Source organism: Balaenoptera musculus, chromosome 9, assembly GCF_009873245.2.
Source record: "Balaenoptera musculus isolate JJ_BM4_2016_0621 chromosome 9, mBalMus1.pri.v3, whole genome shotgun sequence".
NCBI classification, from domain to species: domain Eukaryota; kingdom Metazoa; phylum Chordata; class Mammalia; order Artiodactyla; family Balaenopteridae; genus Balaenoptera; species Balaenoptera musculus.
The window spans coordinates 38,700,021-38,715,043 of NC_045793.1; the positions used below are offsets into that span (position 1 = coordinate 38,700,021).

Sequence of the window (15,023 nt, forward strand, 5' to 3'; positions counted from 1 at the left end):
AGTTGATGAACATTTAGGTTGTTTCTACATTTTCATTATTGTGAATAATGCTGCTGTGGACATTTGTGTACAGGTCTCTGTATAAACATGTTTTCATTTCTCTTGGGCAGATACCTAGGAGTGGAATTGCTAAGTTGTATGGTACATTTATGTTTAATTTTTAAAGAAATTGCCAAACGAACACTGGGGTAGGAGAAAGTGTGTTGATTTGCACTGCCTGCACTCTCATTCTACCTCTTTGTTGCCGGGTCAGGGGAAGTGAAGGGACCCTGCCCAGTCTCACTGCTGCTGGGTGAGGCTGGAAGTCTAGGTCCCTGCTCAACCCACCGACACGATGGTGTTGGGCCAGTTTTTCCTTTGGTGGTTGCCTGAATTAGGACAGGTATTATAAAAAATGTTTTTTTTGTTCCACTTGGCCATGCTTTTCCAGTCTTTTGGGTAAAAAATAGGCTCTTCTTCAGGCTTTTTTGTCCTGCCTATTGGTGGTTCCTGGTTGCAGGCTTCTCCAGCACCTCATCTAGGATGCATGGGAAGCAAAAGGAAAACCCAGGGAACTCGCCACCGTGTCACTCCTCAAGTCCTAAGGTCCCTAGCCTCCAGTATATCTTCTTTACATCTTTCAGAGTCTTCCTGTATTTGTTAATTACCTCTGGGATGTTTTAGTTGTGAGAGAGAGAGTGTGATGAATGGAGGTACACCATTTTGGTCCTAAGCTGTATTTTTTACCTTTCCTAGTAGTCAAATGTGACTAAGTTCTGGCCAGTGAAAAAAGACCAGGAAAGTGAGGTGCCATTTCCAGGCCTGACCCATAAAAACCTTTTTTGTAATCCATGCTGTGTCTTCTGTCTGCTGGCTGGATGCAGAGGATCCAGTTGAGGACTTGGAGGCCACAGGAGATGGTGGATCTGCAAGATAGAAAGAACGTGGGTTTCCCAATGACTGGGTGTAGTACTGGGTGTATTGTACTACACCCAATAGTGGGTGTAGTAAATCCACTCACTATTGTATTATAGACTGAGCTTTGGAGATTCTTTTTATAGGCAGTTAGCCTAGTTTGACTATACAACAAGACTTAATACTATACCTTTTCCTGTCTGCTTTTTCTTATCTTACACTTCCTTTAAGGCTAAACTCAAGTCCTATCTTCTTCACACAGCTTTCCCTAATTCCATCATTCACTTATTTGAAATCCTACAGCCCTGTAAATTTAACTTATGATTATAAATTCTTTTGTATTGTCCTCTAGTCATCTTAACTATGGGTTAATACTAATTACTTTGTAAGCTTCTAAAAGAAAGGGACCATATTCCTCTCACCTACCTGTTCAAGAGGATGGTGAATAACTGCATATTAAATTTGTTCTTTGAAGCATTGAAGTGCCTGAATAATTAAACCCTACAGCAATATGATAAAATGAAATTATCATCATTAAAATTTTTTTCCTTTAAATTTGAGGGTGTTTCTGCACTTTGCACCTGAAAAACTTTTTAGCTCCTTGATGAATCCATCATATTCTTTATAGCAGAAATTTTCAAACCTTTTTGCCCATGACTCATATTATAGATTTTCATTGTACACACAGACACGCGACTGAAACAAAAGTTTCATGTAACAGTGCTTAAACTGTAATTACCATCATTATGTGCAATGCCCTCCGATATTTTCTATTCTGGTCACAACCCATTAAATTGATTCTATGACTCACTCACTGGTCACGACCTGTAATATGAAAAATGCTGCTTTATTGCTGGAGGGAGGAGTGAAAGGGTGAAGCTGCTCACATTGAGCTATAACTAAGGGAGTGGAGCACGTTAGCTCTTGATTCTGAAATTTTATTTTATTTTATTTTTATTTTTAAAATATTTTATTTATTTATTTATTTATTTATGGCTGTGTTGTGTCTTCGTTTCTGTGCGAGGGCTTTCTCTAGTGGCAAGCGGGGGCCACTCTTCATTGCGGTGTGCGGGCCTCTCACTGTCGCGGCCTCTCTTGTTGCGGAGCACAGGCTCCAGACGCGCAGGCTCAGTAATTGTGGCTCACGGGCCTAGTCGCTCCGCGGCATGTGGGATCCTCCCAGACCAGGGCTCGAACCCCTGTCCCCTGCATTGGCAGGCAGATTCTCAACCACTACGCCACCAGGGAAGCCCGATTCTGAAATTTTAAATGTGGGCTTGTCGTAACGGCTTCAAGCAGTAAATGCAACACAAAGGATGAGGAGGCGCAATGCCTGAGAAAGCCCTTTTGCAGTTAGTGTGGTTCTTGGGCCTTTTTTATTAACACTACCTGTGTACCCGAGCCCCATTTCAGATCTATGAAGTTAGAATCACTGCTAGGACCTTGGAATCTGCATTGTGACAAGCTCTATAAATGCTCAAGTTTGAGAACTGTTTTTTTACAGAGAGCCCCAGCTCTTGGGTATGAGAGATTGTTGGGGGATTTGCCAAAATGCAAACAACTTTTGCTTGAAAAATCCTGATTGCCTTGGTTTGTTAAGCTTTTGAATTCTAACTCATAGTATTTTTTAAAAATATATTTTTTATTCCCCATCCTTTTGTCTGTTGAATTATTTACCATATATCTGTGCTAGTTTTAGCTTATTTTCTTGTTTCTAATCTCATACCAATTGTTTTATCAATTTATATTATTTTCATTTTAGATTTTCTTACTAGTTTATAAACTTTGTTTTTATTTCTTCTTCCTAATTTTACTTTTATATTATCTTTCTACTTTATTAAAACTTTAAAATGTGTGTTCTGCACTTTGTAGCTTTAAGAATGTTTTTTTAATTTTTAAAGACATTTTAAGAATGTCTGTTAATTTTTTTTGCTTTATTTAGTTTATTTGTTTTACCAGCGAATTTTCTTCCTCCCTCCCTCCTTTCCTTCCTTCCTTCCTTCCTTGCTCTCTTTCTTTCTTACAATATATACCGTCTTTTATTTCTGTAGTTTTTAAAATGACCAATAAGAAGCACAGAGTGTTAGCTGAGAGAATGGCACATTCTCTTAGGATGGGAGACTTATAGATTTTTACAGTAATAGCTTCTCAATGAATCATAACTCTCTCATTGATTTGTATAGTTCCCCCCACATTGACTCTGGCCATGTGACTTGCTTTAACCATGGGGCATCAGCAGATGTTATTCAAGTGGAAACATGGTGAGCACTTGTGAACTGGGAACATGCAAGAAACTCAGGCTGTCCTGCTAGAGGGGATATTGAAGGACAAATGAGACATTCTGGCCAACAATCCCCAGGTAAATGCCTGACATATGACTAGGGCCATCTAGGACTTCCAGCCCCATTTGAGCCCCATATGGTTACAACCACATGAGTGACCACAGGAGAAAGCAGCAGAGGATCTGCCCCCACTGAGTGGAGCCCAAATTGCAGCATCATGATCAAATAAATGGTTATTCTTTTAAGGCACAGTTTTGGAATGGTTTGTCATGAAGCAATAGGTAACTGAAACTAAAATTAGTATTATTAGTGAGGTGCTGCCATAACAAAATCCTAAATTATGTTGCATTGGTTTTGGGACTGGGTGGCAGTTGAGGTCTAGAAAAATGGTGAAGGGATTGTTGGCAGAGGCTGGAAAAATGACAAACTGTTAATGGAATCTGGAGAGGTGGTGAGGAAACTGTTATTGGAGATTGGAATGATGATGACGCATTTTTATGGTTCTGAAACAATTTTAAAAACTGTCACTTACAGGAACTTAGAATACAGAAGATGTATGTACTGAATTTGTGGATCTGGCTTAAGGATCCAGGCAGAATATTGAAATTGTCAACTGGCTTCTGATAGCTTTGTATAAGGTATGGGAAGAGAGAAATGAACTTAAAGCAGAAATTAGAGGAAATACAGGGTGTCCAGGAATTTCTGTATTGGAAAATAAAACTGTTTCTTTCATAGTCTCTGGCAGGCAAAATATTCTTAAAGTACAAAGTGGCCTGGAGTAAATATCAAGTACTCTTTATTAAGACCTTAGAAAGATTTAAGGTAGGTCCTTTTAGCTAGATGAAAGAGATGATAAGTTGATAAGAATCTTAAGGGTTTTGTGCCCTAACAACCTAACACTTCCAAATTAGAGAAGGATCTAGTTTGAAAGAGTTATGGATATAGTTTTAGGGGGAATAGAATGAAGCTCAGTTAGATGCATAGGAAGTCTACAAAGTTTTAAGAGATTAGAATTGGCTTATACTAAAAGGGATGGTCAGTTTAAAAAGAGGCCTCTTGGCCTCAATTTACTATGAATAGCAGCATTTCTATTTAAAAAGAACCCCAAAGCCCAGAGGGCAGAGCAAAGAGCCATGGAGAAGAATAGATTAGGAAACCATTCCAGATAACAGAAATGGGCCCTAATTAAAAGAACATTCCTGTCCCTGTGTTAGGAGGCTCTGACAACATCTGCTGCTGGATTTTAGACCTGTATGGATAAATGAATTCTGTGTTTCTCCCATTCCTTTTTAAAATCTATTGTAGTTATCCTGTCCCCTGTCTTTCCATTGTATGTTGGATATTTGGGGGACAGACAATTTTTTCTTTTTGCTTCGTAAACTTCTGATTCAAGATGAGCTGCATTCAAGTTGTATCCTCATCCATACTTGGAGCTGATGCATATTATGAGGTAATAAAATTTGATCCTTTTGCAAAAGTCAGAGGAGATGTTGGAGATCCTGGGAAGGGTTGCATGTGTTTGCATGTGGGAAGGATATGATTCATTGGGTCCAGAAGGCAGAACTTTGATAGATTGTTACATTAACATCCCCTCCCCTACCCCCAACTCCTATAAGCCATGCCTCTTGGTTCTCAAGCTCTTTTGTAGACTCCTACCCTGACTCTTGGCTTGGCCATATGACTTCCTTTGGCCAGTGGAATTATAGCGAACATGTCTACAGAGGTTTGTTAGATGCTTACACAGTGGAGCTTGTCCTCTGGGATCACTGCTATCCCTATGATTGCAGTTGCCTGAATGATCTCAGGTCACACTAGCTTACTAACCACCTGGTTAGTCATTTAGCATAGCCTAAATGCAGAGAATCAAGAGCAAATAGCTGATTACTGTTTTAAGTTTTGGAGTAGTTTGTTTTATAGCAGTAGATGAGTAATATAAAGATTGTATGCTTTTGTCCCTTTTATCTGCCACAATGCTTTTTGATTCCTTTCAATAGACTGTTTTCTACACAGTCAATCCCTTGAATTCTAATAGCTTTGATTTATGTAATTCAGAGGTCCCATGGACCAAAATTTCTATTTATACCCACTTGTACTGCTAGAATGGGGGCTTTTTTTTTTTCATATGATGCAGTATCAGGTTCAGCAATGAAGAGCTGAAGGATTTAAAATCCATGGTCTCATTTTCACAGATTTGTTTACAGATATTGTACACGTGAAGTGAATAGATTGCTGTGCACTGCACCTACTTGGGAGTTTGGCCTCTTTGGAGTTATGTACACCTGGGGAAATCATCCCATCAGCCTCCTAAAAACCTTTTTTTATTTGTTGAACCAACTTCTTTCTGTTGCTACACATCTTACTATGAACTTCTTTTTAGGTCAGGAGGGCACATCAGAGGGAAACGTGGTTTCTTCTGGGCAATGGAGAAGGACGTACTAGTGAATAAGAAGGCCTTATTCAGTTTTATGAGGATGTTAAAGATTCATCAGTATATAGATGTATCTTGGTGTCAGTACATAGATGTATCTATGTAGCTGGCTTAGATTACATATAGTAATCTGTCTTCTTGTTACTATGTAGAAATGTTTATTTATATCAATTTAATATTTCATTAACTATACATCATCTATTTCATTTTGTGATTAATTAGAACTATTAATTTGAATAGCTATATCAATATGTTTTATTAGCAGGGAAACACCATACACATATTTAATGGTAGTGTTTTGTAGTAATTGCATTGAACCAGAAAGTTTGCAGATTGTAACCTTGCAGTCTAGTTACAGTGATGTGAGTAAAGGGGATGCTTAAACACTAAAGAACTTAAGAAGAAAGCAAACTTCAAAAATATTTGTAATAAAAAGATATAAGAATCAGATGCTTGGGCCTTCCCTGGTGGCACAGTGGTTAAGAATCTGCCTGCCAATGCAGGAGATACGGGTTCAGCCCTGGTCCAGGAAGATCCCACATGCTGTGGAGCAACTAAGCCCATGCACCACAACTACTGAGCCTGCGCTGTACTCATGAGCCACAACTACTGAGCCGGCGTGCTACAAGTACTGAAGCCCGTGCGCATAGAGCCCATGCTCCACAACAAGAGAAGCCACTGCAATGAGAAGCCCGCGCACCACAACGAAGAGTAGCCCCCGCTTGCCGCAACTAGAGAAAGCCCATGTGCAGCAACGAAGACCCAATGCAGCCAAAAATAAATAAATAAAATAAATAAATAAATAAAATTGTGAAAAAATAAAATGAGATACTCCTCTAGTTAAAAAAAAAAATCAGATGCTTTTTTTCCTTTAAAAGCTTAATTGCTTCCTTCTTTCTCTAAAGCATTGCATTTTTTAAAAAAATTTTTTAAATTTTTTTATTTTTGGCTGTGTTGGGTCTTCGTTTCTGTGCGAGTGCTTTCTCCAGTTGCGGCGAGTGGGGGCCACTCTTCATCGCGGTGCGCGGGCCTCTCACTATCGCGGCCTCTCTTGTTGCGGAGCAGAGGCTCCAGACGCTCAGGCTCAGTAGTTGTGGCTCACGGGCCCAGTTGCTCCGTGGCATGTGGGATCTTCCCAGACCAGGGCTCAAACCCGTGTCCCCTGCATTGGCAGGCAGATTCTCAACCACTGCGCCACCAGGGAAGCCCCAAGCATTGCGTTTTGATTGAAGAAAACTTGGACAGTATAGAAAAATACACAAATAAAAATAATCTACATCACCTTCCAGAATTAGTTACTTTAAGATGTTATTGTATAATACTAATAGTTAAAAAGTACTGAGTGATCAGTGTGTTCCAGGCATTATAGTATAGTATTCAGTTTAAATATAATAGTTTGTTTAATATGCCCGGAAATCCTATGATGAAGGTACTATTACTAATCCATTTTACAGATGAAGAAACAGGAGCAGAGAGATTAATCTGTTGAAGATTACACAGATTTAAGCCCAGACTTTTGACTAAAAGTTTGCATTTCTAAACCATTATAAGTTCTTCTCATACCTTTCTGCAGTTTTCCTTCCTCCTTCCCTCCCTCCTTCTCTCCCTTCCTCCCTTCCCTTTCTAAGCTGGATCACACCAATTTGTTTTTTTCCATTTATCACATTTTCACCTAATTTATTTTGCCAAACATATCCAAATATCCTTAAATATTTCTCTGCAATGTGATTTTTAATGGCTTCTGGTATCCATATATCATATGGTTTAACCATTACTATTTGAATCAGTTTTCTATTATAGGTATTTAGGTTGGCTCAGTTATTCACCTATCATAAATAATATATGATAAGCATCCTTGTACATATTTTTGATTATTTCCTTAGGATAACTTTCTAAATATGACATTTCCAGGCCTAAGGATAAGACCACTTTAAAGACTTTAGATACATTTTGGCAAATTACCTTTCAGATAGTTTGTAAAGATTTTTATTTGTACAAGCAATATATGAGAGTGCCTGTAAAACTTTGATGTGTCTCTATATATACATAGAAAATACAATCTAAAGAATGAAAAATTAGCAACTCACTATTCTTCCAAGTTAAATTAAAATGGTATATGTCCATTTAAAAATTTTATTAATATAGCTTTAAAGGCTTGCTTTTTAAAGAAAAGTTAAGAAATTTAGTATCTACAGAAATACAAATTATTTTTCAGTGAATAAAATTTCGTGCAGAAATATCAAAAGGATGAGAAAATATTCACCTCAATTTAAAGTGAATATTTTTTAAAAGGCTCTTAAATCTCTGAATAAAATGTGATTTGAATCATATTTGGATTTTCAGGGGTGAGGAATCCCATTGCCTAGCACAATGCCTAGCAGAATTGGAATTCAGGAGTTTTTCAGTGATGAAGGAATGAATGAGTAAAAGAAAGCATGAATTAATTTTTCTAACTTCACTTCTTTAACAAAGGCATCCTTTGTTGTCTTTTAAGTTGGGCATATAAAAATATATCTCTGTTCCAGCTCATGTGAAACCTGTCCAAAGTCGACACATGTGAGCAGAGAGAGGCTGCCAGGATTATCTGGTCAAGGCGGAGTGACTGGTCTAGGCCAGAGCTCTAAAGCGACTCTGTGAAGCGGGGAGGTTTCTAATGGGGACCTCCTGATATTGCCAGATGCTCCTGTGGGGAGCCTCTGGAAGCTGGAGCAGGTGTGAGGAGCCCATTATTCTCAACTTATTAATAAAGTGTCAAATGTAACCAGGACTTAATAAGTATACATTTCCTGAGATGCTTTATGATATGAATTTCTTCCTTTTAGCACTCAAGTGTAACTGAGTATGTATGTGCGACTCTAGGTTTTTATCACCTTGCCAGGTTAAGGGCCCTGAGGTCAAAAGTTTGAATAATTTTTGAATTAGATGGATGGTCATTGTAGGGGGTCAAGTATTCAGGGCTATGGGTAATAAGTACCCTTTACCTGGAAAGAATGCTCCACTTCCAACGTAAAGCTTCATGCAGACTTGGGTACAGTATAGTCCATTTTCTTATGCACACCTTGTAAGACGAGTCTGAGAACTCTAGAAGCCATGCAAACAATAAGACACCTGAATAGCAAGAGAAGGAAGATGACATTTTACACAATTTTATTCATGTTTTTTCAAAAGTATGGCGTCTAATAATAATAATTGTTCTGTAATCAGAATATACTTACTTTAAGTGTACCTCATTGCTTGCTGGCTAGTGCTACAATGTTAGAAAGTTTACAATGAAGTATTATTTCAGTTTCTTCTCTTACTTTAATAGTCCCACTCTGGCGCACCTCACCCTACCAATCAGTTCTCTAAAATAATGGTTCTTCAAAAGAAGTCTGGGGGCTGCTGTTGGTTCCTGTGGCTGCCACGGGGGACTATCTTATTGAAAAGCACAAAATACTATTTAAACATTTTAGATTGTATATAGTCAGGGTGGGTAGTGCTCATTATAGGTCTGAAAAGATTGACAGTACTGCTCCCAAAGAAGTGAGGTTAAAACCAGGCTTTATTGGTAGACTATCGGTAGTGAATTGTGACTGTGGACTTCTTTTGTTTTAATTAAAAAGTGAATGAGAAAATAAATGAATAAGAAATTTATAGAAAAAATCAAAACCATAATAATATCATTTATTATTTGGCTGTGGCTAAATCTTACAAGGTGAGAAATCTATCATGTCTCTGTTTAATTCTCTAGGGGAGTTATATTTTCCTAAATCAAGACATATATTTCCCCCAAACTGTCATATGATTTGAACTTAGACACAAGTTGAGAATTTAGGATACCTTGACAATAATATTTGTTTGTAGAAGAAATAAAAATCCTTCAGATTGATCAGAGAGAACATTAAAGCTCAACTTCCGTGTTATATTTGTTTCAAAAGCAGGTTTGATATCTGCCATTTCAAGGTTTAACATAATTTATTAACATCTGTTGAAATCTTCTGACTTATATTGTCTTTCTTAGAGTGAATGTTATAGTACTTAGGTCAGAGCAAAGCATATAACCTCTTTTTAATGTAACTTAAATTTTTTCCAAAAAAAAAAAAGAAAAAGAAGATTATAATCTCATCCAATCAGAGTTAATTTAAGATTTTTTTTACTGTATACCTTTATTTATATATGTATGTATGTTTTAAAAATGAAACTTAAAAACATAATGGGCATAATGTTTTGGTTTTTTTTCTTTAAATTTATTTAATGGCTGCGTTGGGTGTTCGTTGCTGCACACAGGCTTTCTCTAGTTGCGGCGAGCAAGGGCTACTCTTCGTTGTGGTGCACGGGCTTCTCGTTGCAGTGGCTTCTCTTGTTGTGGAGCACGGGCTCTAGGCGCACGGGCTTCAGTAGTTGTGGCTTGTGAGCTCCAGAGTGCAGGCTCAGTAGTTGTGGCGCACGGGCTTAGTTGCTCTGCGGCGTGTGGGATCTTCTCGGACCAGGGCTCGAACCCGTGTTCCCTGCATTGGCAGGCAGATTCTTAACCACTGTGCCACCAGGGAAGTCCAAGAGATGTATACATTGTTTAGATAACATACATTGCTTGGGAAACATCTTAGTTAAATATGCTTTCAAACACCTTTAATCTTTTAAACTTCAAAGTATAGAAATACTATTTTCCAGCCACTGTTCTGTGATTGGGCATACAAAAATGAATAAAGTATGGTTCCTGCAATTGAGAAACTTACAGTGAAAGAGTCATATGTATAGGCAGATACCCGTTATAAGGTTTTAAGAGCTATCCCTGAAGTTTACCTAAATTGCTAAGGGAGCACAGGTGGGGGAATGATTAATTTATCCTTGTGGAGGAGAGGAAAGGTAAAAGAAAACTAGTGTTTCATTTGTAAAAATCAAACAAGGTCTTCCAGGTGTTGACTAATGATTCTAATATTTTACTGCTTGAAATTAGACGTGCTTCCTTCTGGGTTTTTTTCCCCCTACATAAATCTTTTGTTTACAATGCATTACCTTTTGGTTCTAACAATTAACATTAGAAAAGTTGGTAGATGATTGATTCTGTAAGGGAAAGATGAATGCAAGTGTCAAGGTTTGAGTCTATAGGGATTATTGTGTCCCTAACCATGGAGCACCAGGAAGTAATTTCCTAATTTCTGCAAGGGAACTTCAAGTTTTGTTGTGTTTTGTTTTAAGGCTTCACAGAGAAGTCACCATCATCTGAGCTGGGCTTTGAAAGATAAATAGAATTTTTCCAAGTAGGGAAAAGGCATTCTGGGAAGAGGGAAAGTCTGGTGATAGGTGACTCGGAGAGAGAAGTTGAGAAGGACTCAAGAGTTTTCTAGTATGGGGGATAAGGTGAGTGGTGATACTGTTAACTAAGGAGGAGAGTATAGAAGTATATTTTGGGGCTAGGATGGAATATGGTCTCTGTTTTGGGCATGTTGATTTGGGGAGTCTTTGGAAATTTCATTAATTGATTTTTAAAAAATTCTTTCCACTAAAATTTATTAATATCCTTACTTGCCCACGTATGAAGAACACAGACATAAGAAATAATCTATTCTCAAAATGCTTATAGACTCTTGGAGAGACAATCCAATAATTATGATATGTGCTTAAAACTGCTATGATAGCAGCAGTCACAGGTTTTGATGGGGAACTTGGGAGTTTTGATCACCTAATGGAGACTGAAGATGGGAATGGGGAGGAGAGATAAGGAGTGATAGGAAAGAATTCCTATGAGATTGCCTCACGGAATTCAAGTTGTTTTTTTTTTTTTTTTTTCTGGATTTCAATCTTTAATATCTAACATTATTGCTTTAGGACATGTTTTCCCTGACCAGGAACAGAATGCTAATTACATAAAAATATACACATAGAAAAAGTAGTTCTCCATTTTCCCAGGGAAAAAACAGTAACTTCTAGAATACTCAAGTGTTTTGTTTTAATTACAAAGTCTTGGTCATCTCATTTATTAGCTCTGTAACATACATATTTAAATTAAACATTATTAGACAACCGTTAACAACTTATAAATGTAAGGTGCCATTACTGAGTAAATAGAGTCTCCTGTGAGTGGATGTGTCCCTTCTCCCACCCACTAACAAGGCAGTAATATGGTTAGTTTAATTTTATGAGTACATGATCCATCGCTGCAAACACTAATTCTCGTCTTCACCCTCTGCTTATCTGTGCAAGTGTGTGAGCTGGTTAGATCGCACGGGCAACCTCTCTAACTTCAACAGCAAGATGAGCTGGGCTTGGGCTTTCGGTGCAGACTAATTGTGTCTGTCTGAATCAAGTGATCTGACCTATCCTCGGTAGCAAGCGCTCTTCGAACTGCTTCCTCAAAGGCCGCTGTGACATTCGTCGCATCTTTTGCACTTGTTTCAAAAGTAAGGATGGTCGCTGTTGTCCCTGCACCAGGCTTGAGCTTCTTCTGCAGACACCTGCCGCTCGCTGATGTCAACCTTGTTACCCAAAATCACAAAAGGAAAGCTTTCGGGCTTTTTCACATCCACATAATATATGAATTCTTTCTTCCAGTTACTCAAGTTCTGGAAGCTTTGAGAATCATCGACGCAAAAAGTAAGCGGGCAACAGTCAGAACCTCTGTAAAATGGTGTCCTCAGGCTTCTGAATCACTCTTGACCGGCCGTGTCCCAGATCTGTATGGTAACAAAATGTCCATCCACCTCCAAATCTTTATTTAAAAATCCCACACCTATTGTATGGAAGAGCTGGGTATCAAACTTATTAGACACATATCTGTTCATTAGAGAACTCTTCCCAACTCCACCATCTCCAAGGAGAATTACTTTAAAAAGCGATGATTTTCCTAACATTTTTAATCTCAAGATCTCTGATTTCAGAACCCTTAATTGTTCAGTTCAAATATTATCATTATCTCTAGGGCTGTCGGGAAGATCCACTTGGACACGGACAGCAGGAAAAGCCGTTCACCACTGTGCCAGGCGCATTATAGGAGCGCAGGGAGTTTCTCGCGGCCACACGCAGGAAGCCCGGGAGCTCCGGGCCAGCCCGTCGGGGTGCAGGGAGGAAAGAGAGAGGGTCGAGGACCCTGCGGGCAGGAGGCGTCGGCGGCACTGCCGGGGGCCAGCACCGAGGGAACAACATGGTGACGGGCGGGGCCCTCAAGTGTTGTTTTGAAGTATGAGTTAAACAGATTGTGGGAAGAGGGAAAGAGGGGGAAACATGTCAGGCAGGAATTTTGCTTAGATGATGCCTTGGGAGTGTGAGGAAGTAACCTGTGTATAGAGAGCACTGCTTGTGGTTTAGTGAAACTTGTAGGAACTATGTAAGTGGGGATTGGTAGGGTCCTGCAGATCATATGTCTCTTGATTTTTATGTTGAAGACAGTCATGTTGGTAGTGTCAGGAAGCTAGTGAAGGATTTTAAGTAGGGGAATGGCTTGATCAAATTTGATGCCCAGCAACCAATTAGAATTATGTTCTAGAATTTCAGAAACGCAGTTGGGGGTAGGGTATAAATTTAACTAGGGGTCACAGTAATGGATAAAGTGCTTCCTGCTTAGATGTGGAGACAGGTAAATAAAACTGACATCACAGTATGTGAAGTGTTGTAGTATGCAGTGCTATGTATTGAGTATAGAGGAGGAAGTGATTTGGGACTTCACTTTTAACAGTCATAGGTATATGGGTGGTATTTGCAACTGAGAATATTGATGATTTTTCTAAGGAAATAATATAAAGCAGAGATGAAAGAACTGACGGTAGAATTCCAGAAGAAAGCAGCCTTCATAGGATAATGGTTAAAGAAGAATCATCTAAAGCTGTGATGTTAGCACTGTGGGTTACAACTTATTTGTAGGTTGTAGATCAATAATAGTGGATGGGAAATTAATATGGTTGGCTATAGACAGAATTTTAAAAACATGGATTAAGAGAGAAAGAAAATATCAGGGTGTATGAAGTAAAGGTAATTATTATTTTGTGGCATCTTGTTCAGATGTGTGTATTTGTGCATGTGTGTATTGGGTAAAGTGTAAAATGTCTTTCTTATTAAGAGTTGTAATCACAAACTTTTGAAAAACAATAAAAGACACTAAGGAAGAGCAGTTGGAAATAATTAAATCACTTTTGTTCTTCACTACTCTGATGGCAAGGAAAAGAAATGGACCCAGTGCAAGTGCAATGGAAAGATTTTATGTGCAGGTGGTCTCCCCCTAGGCCACCTTTGCCACATCAGTTATGTAGGAAGAGAAATACAAAGAAATAAGGGGAAAGGACTTGCAAGATACAGAACTCAAAGACAGAGAGGGAGAGGAAGAAATAGAGAATATGAATGAGAAATATGGATGAGAAAGAATAAACCCCTATGGAAGCATGACTTTTAGCTTAACCCTACTGTGTGATGGCAAAAGCTCCATACCCTAGCACCATGGCCCAACAAAGCCCCTTGGATTTATCCTGCCATATCAGCTCTGTTCCTTATTAGGGATAGAGCCAGAGGAGGAACCTGGGGAAAGGGTACAAAACTACCTCTAATTAAAGTTGTGATTTAGTAATATCAATAATAGAAGTTATTGAGAGCTTAACTATGGGCTAAGAACTATTCTAAGCACTTTAAATGCATGATCTCACCGAATAAGTTAATATTTGTAAAGCCCTTAGAACAATGTCTTGCACATGGTAAGTACTCAGCAAGTATTGGCTATTATTATTATTTAATTATCAATTAGAGAATAGTTACTAAATATCACCATTTTACTAGTAAGGAAATTGGAGTATAATAAAGTTAAGTAACTTAAGATTTTATAGTTATAAAGAAATAGAATCATGCACTTTTGAGTTGGAGGTGAGAGACTGACTAGTATAGGTGCATGAAGTTGTATGATGACTGGTGCTTGAAATATGATGATGGTAGAGAGGAGACAAGATGGGCCATAAGTGAAAGATATTATGAAAAGAAAATCCCTTTAGCTTGGTGACTGGTTGGACATGAAGTAAAAAGGTAATTAAGATTTTAAGTTGGTTGACTGGGAAAATGGTAAATAGGATGTAAGAAAATAAGGAAGAAAACTGTTTTGGTAGGAAATGATGACAAATTCCATTTAATCATGTTGAATTTTATGTCAGATAGTCAAGTGATGATTAGCAGGGAATTCAAAACTAAAGTTAGAGATATTTAGGCATTATCGCATAAAGGAGTTGCAGAAGCTGTAGAGGGTTTGAGACCCCCAAGGATAACCAATATTTTTTGGCCACAAAAAATCTGGGGAGTCAAAAATAAGATCATGATAATAGCCCCCATGCAAAATTTCCACAGCTTTGCCCGCATCTGCTTTGTAGAACCTACAAGTAATACCAGGAATCTTTAAAAAATAGTATGTCACTACTGCTCCAGGGACAGGCTGTTGTCTGGCATGCACTGTTTTCCTCGCTCCTGACCTG

The 15,023-nt window shown here is 38.4% G+C and overlaps 1 protein-coding gene and 1 pseudogene across 5 annotated transcripts in view; one reads left to right on the forward strand and one right to left on the reverse strand.

Moving 5' to 3' along the window:
- Window positions 1-15,023, forward strand: part of IMMP2L (inner mitochondrial membrane peptidase subunit 2) — a 901,263-nt gene that overhangs the window by 59,780 nt on the left and 826,460 nt on the right. The window lies entirely within an intron of this gene.
- LOC118900600 lies at window positions 11,778-12,685 on the reverse strand (annotated as a pseudogene).